Raw genomic sequence first — 5,859 nt, 5'->3', positions numbered from 1 at the left:
CCCTCGTTGCTCCCATCTTCTAGATTGCATCTTGGCTTGGATTGCGTTCTCGCGGTAGGAAATTTTTTGTTTTCTATGCAACGAATCCCTACACTTTGGTTGTGTTGTGCAGGTTCCACGTTGGCGCCGGAATCCCTGGTGTTGCGCCGCACTACATCTCGCCGCCATCAACCTTCGACGTGCTTCTTGGCTCCTACTGGTTCGATAAACCTTGGTTTCTTACTGAGGGAAAACTTGCTGTTGTACGCATCACACCTTCCTCTTGGGGTTCCCAACGGACGCGTGCTGTACGCGTATCAAGCTCTTTTTCTGGCGCCGTTGCCGGGGAGATCAAGACACGCTGCAAGGGGAGTCTCCACTTCCAATCTCTTTACTTTGTTTTTGTCTTGCTTTATTTTATTTACTACTTTGTTTGCTGCGTTATATCAAAACACAAAAAAATTAGTTGCTAGTTTTACTTTATTTGTTATCTTGTTTGCTATATTAAAAACACAAAAAAATTAGTTGCTTGCATTTACTTATTTCATCATGTTTCCTTTTAATTTTACCGTAAAAGATATACCGGTGGGACAAGGGTCTGTAATTGGAAGAGATAATATAGAAGAATTTTTCACCCATGTTAGTATGCATGAAGATCTAAAAGATATACCCCTTGCAAAAGCTATCCCTACCTATGAAGATGCCTCCGTTTGTTTGGTACGCATGATGGAAGCTAGATTTATTAGTCTCAACCCCATGATACAACACATGTTCCTTACACTTTCTGATATGGAGAGGGGATAGAAGAGAGATTTTGTTCTAAAAGTCCTAGTGCGAGAATTTGAGGATATAGCTAAAGAAGCTAGAAAAGTTTTTAGTAAGCATGATAGGCTTGGTATGATCACCGATTTTAAAAGAACACTTCAAAAGATGGATATGGATAGAATTAAGTACACTAATAATGTTAATGATGGTGGGGAGATTAAAGCACCAATACCTTGTAAGCTCCTAGCAATGCATGAAGCTCTAGATGATAATTATGCTTGGCTTGTTCCTGAAAACTTGTTTGATGAGAGTAGCAAGCCCAAGACTAATGAAAAAGGAGCCTCTGAAACTTATGTATCCAAAATACAATGCATGATTGAGAAAACTCCACACCCCGCTGTAGATGCACCATCTTTTGATAACACTTGATACACACTTTCTGCGCCTAGCTGAAAAGCGTTAAAGAAAAGCACTTATGGGAGACAACCCATGTTTTTACTACAGTAACTTTATTTTATATTTGAGTCTTGGAAGTTGTTACTACTGTAGCAACCTCTCCTTATATTAGTTTTGTGCATTGTTGTGCCAAGTAAAGTCGTTGATAGTAAGGTTCATACTAGATTTGGATTACTGCGCAGAAACAGATTTCTTGCTGTCACGAATCTGGGCCTAATTCTCTGTAGGTAAATCAGAAAATTATGCCAATTTACGTGAGTGATCCTCAGATATGTACGCAACTTTCATTCTATTTGAGCATTTTCATTTGAGAAAGTCTGGTGCCTCTTAGAAATTCGTCTTTATGAACTGTTCTGTTTTGACAGATTCTGCCTTTTATTTCGCATTGCCTGTTTTGCTATGCTTGATGGATTTTTCGATTCCATTAACTTTCAGTAGCTTTGTGCAATGTCCAGAAGTGTTAAGAATGATTGTGTCACCTCTGAACATGTAAATTTTGATTGTGCACTAACCCTCTAATGAGTTGTTTTAAGTTTGGTGTGGAGGAAGTTTTCAAGGATCAAGAGAGGGAGATGATACAATATGATCAAGGAGAGTGAAAGCTCTAAGCTTGGGGATGCCCCGGTGGTTCACCCCTGCATATTTCAAGAAGACTCAAGCGTCTAAGCTTGGGGATGCCCAAGGCATCCCCTTCTTCATCGACAACATTATCAGGTTCCTCTAGTGAAACTATATTTTTATTCCATCACATCTTATGTACTTTGCTTGGAGCGTCGGTTTGTTTTTGTTTTTGTTTTGTTTGAATAAAATGGATCCTAGCATTCATTGTGTGGGAGAGAGACACGCTCCGCTGTTGCATATGGACAAATATGTCCTTAGGCTTTACTCATAATATTCATGGCGAAGGTTGAATCTTCTTCGTTAAATTGTTATATGGTTGGAGACGGGAAATGCTACATGTAGTAATTGGTAAAATGTCTTGGATAATACTTGGCAATTGTTGTGCTCATGTTTAAGCTCTTGCATCATATACTTTGCACCTATTAATGAAGAAATACATAGAGCTTGCTAAAATTTGGTTTGCATAATTGCTCTCTCTAAGGTCTAGATAATTTCTAGTAAAGAGTTTGAACAACAAGGAAGACGGTGTAGAGTCTTATAATGTTTACAATATGTCTTTTATGTGAGTTTTGCTGCACCGCTTCATACTTGTGTTTATTTCAAATAGCCTTGCTAGCCTAAACCTTGTATCGAGAGGGAATACTTCTCATGCATCCAAAATCCTTGAGCCAACCACTATGCCATTTGTGTCCACCATACCTACCTACTACATGGTATTTCTCTGCCATTCCAAAGTAAATTGCTTGAGTGCTACCTTTAAATTTCTATCCTCTACCTTTGCAATATATAGCTCATGGGACAAATAGCCTAAAAACTATTGTGGTATTGAATATGTACTTATGCATTTTATCTCTTATAAGTTGCTTGTTGTGCGATAACCATGTTCCTGGGGACGCCATCAACTACTCTTTGTTGAATATCATGTGAGTTGCTATGCATGTCCGTCTTGTCTGAAGTAAGGGAGATTTACCACTTGAATGGTTTGAGCATGCATACTGTTAGAGAAGAACATTGGGCTGCTAACTAAAGCCATGATCCATGGTGGAAGTTTCAGTTTTGGACAAATATCCTCAATCTCATATGAGAAAATTAATAATTGTTGAATGCTTAAGCATTAAAGAGGAGTCCATTATCTGTTGTCAATGTTGTCCCGGTATGGATGTCTAAGTTGAGAATAATCAAAAGCGAGAAATCCAATGCGAGCTTTCTCCTTAGACCTTTGTACAGGCGGCATAGAGGTACCCCTTTGTGACACTTGGTTAAAACATATGTATTGCGATGATAATCCAGGTAATCCGAGCTAATTAGGACAAGGTGCGGGCACTATTAGTATACTATGCATGAGGCTTGCAACTTGTAGGATATAATTTACATAACACATATGCTTTATTACTACCGTTGACAAAATTGTTTCTTGTTTTCAAAATCAAAGCTCTAGCACAAATATAGCAATCAATGCTTCCCTCTGCGAAGGGCCATTCTTTTTCTTTTATGTTGAGTCAGTTCACCTATTTCTCTCCACCTCAAGAAGCAAACACTTGTGTGAACTGTGCATTGATTCCTACATACTTGCATATTGCATTTGTTATATTACTTTACATTGACAACTATCCATGAGATATACATGTTACAAGTTGAAAGCAACTGCTGAAACTTAATCTTCCTTTGTGTTGCTTCGATACCTCTACTTTGAATTATTGCTTTATGAGTTAACTCTTATGCAAGACTTATTGATGCTTGTCTTGAAGTACTATTCATGAAAAGTCTTTGCTATATGATTCATTTGTTTACTCATGTCATTTACATTGCTTGGATCGCTGCATTCATTACATATGCTTACAATAGTATGATCAAGGTTATGATGGCATGTCACTCCAGAAATTATCTTTGTTATCGTTTACCTGCTCGGGACGAGCAGAAACTAAGCTTGGGGATGCTGATACGTCTCCGACGTATCGATAATTTCTTATGTTCCATGCCACATTATTGATGATATCTACATGTTTTATGCATACTTTATGTCATATTCGTGCATTTTCTGGCACTAACCTATTAACGAGATGCCGAAGAGCCAGTTGTTGTTTTCTGCTGTTTTTGGTTTCAGAAATCCTAGTAAGGAAATATTCTCGGAATTGGACGAAATCAACGCCAGGGGCCTATTTTCACACGAAGCTTCCAGAAGACCGAAGATGATACGAAGTGGGGCCACGAGCTGGCGACACACTAGGGAGGCGCGGCCCAGCCCTTGGCCGCGCCGGCCTAGCATGTGGGGCCCTCGTGTGGCCCCCTGACCTATCTCCTCCGCCTACTTAAAGCCTTCGTCGCGAAACCCCCAGTACCGAGAGTCACGATACGGAAAACCTTCCAGAGACACCGGCGCCGCCAATCCCATCTCGGGGGATTCAGGAGATCGCCTCCGGCACCCTGCCGGAGAGGGGAATCATCTCCCGGAGGACTCTTCACCGCCATGGTCGCCTCCGGAGTGATGAGTGAGTAGTTCACCCCTGGACTATGGGTCCATAGCAGTAGCTAGATGGTCGTCTTCTCCAAATTATGCTTCATTGTGAGATCTTGTGAGCTGCCTAACATGATCAAGATCATCTATCTGTAATGCTATATGTTGTGTTTGTTGGGATCCGATGGATAGAGAATACTATGTTATGTTGATTATCAATCTATTACCTATGTGTTGTTTATGATCTTGCATGCTCTCCGTTATTAGTAGAGGCTCTGGCCAAGTTTTTACTCTTAACTCCAAGAGGGAGTATTTATGCTCGATAGTGGGTTCATGCCTCCATTAAATGGGGACAGTGTGATGAAAGTTCTAAGGTTGTGGATGTGCTGTTGCCACTAGGGATAAAACATCGATGCTATGTCCGAGGATGTAGTTATTGATTACATTATGCACCATACTTAATGCAATTGTCTGTTGTTTGCAACTTAATACTGGAAGGGGTTCGGATGATAACCTGAAGGTGGACTTTTTAGGCATAGATGCATGCTGGTGTTGCGGTCAGAAACCCACCGGCGAGCAGCGACGGGCAACACAGTAGAGCCGGGAGGCTCCCAGGACTGCGGCTGGCCCTGGTCCCTCCGAGCGACGGCCCGCAAAGACTCGGCACGCACGTCCGATGCTGGTGCAAGGGCGTGCCACCTGACCTATACCTGGTCAGGAAGGTGATCGATGTGCCTCGCTTAGTTTCCTGCATGGCATACACGTAAACATTAAATACGAGCCTCGATCGGATCTCAGGTTGTCCTGTGAATCGGCTCAAAGAGCCGATCCACCCATGATCCGTACGGGGTGTACGAATATATGGTGGTCCTGCTTGATCAAAATAAAGCTAAAACGACCTACTACGATTTAGGGTTTTCACCACATAATCGGAACATCCTACTCGTGATTGAGCCTGGCGGCCACGCACGGTGATCGTAAGCCGTCCCTAGACAAGGCCTAAAAACCAACACAAGGTTGATCCCCGGAACATCCTGTCTAGGGCTAGCAAACTACACCCTACGCGCCACTGGATCCTTCAACCCGTTTGTAAGGCCTAACTATGCAGATATCAAACTAATCCTTGGAGAACAAGGAGCAATCGTGACGGATCGGATCTACTAAATAATGATCAAGCGGGGTGCCGCCCTTACACCTAAGATAGGTGTAAGGGCGGCTAGACGTCTCAGGGTTGCACGACGACAGCATATGATACGAAGAACAATGCTAATCCTAACACATCTAAGATAACTACGTTGCTCGCCATCAAAAAGGCTTCAGTACGAGCAACGCATGAACAGCGAATAAACGTGTACTGCCTAGATCGCAAGATGCGATCTAGGCAGCATGATGCTTACCCGGAAGAAACCCTCGAGACAAGGGAGTTGGTGATGCGCCTAGATTGGTTTGTGGTGAACGTGATTGTTGTTTATTTCATAAACCCTAGATACATATTTATAGTCCGTAGACTTTCTAACGTGGGAATAATCCCAACCGTGCACGAGCCAAACTCTAACTAACCGACACGTATCCTACTATATTAC

This window comes from Lolium perenne, chromosome 1 (genome assembly GCF_019359855.2).
Source record: "Lolium perenne isolate Kyuss_39 chromosome 1, Kyuss_2.0, whole genome shotgun sequence".
NCBI lineage: Eukaryota > Viridiplantae > Streptophyta > Magnoliopsida > Poales > Poaceae > Lolium > Lolium perenne.
Note: the sequence above shows the minus strand (reverse complement) of the source record.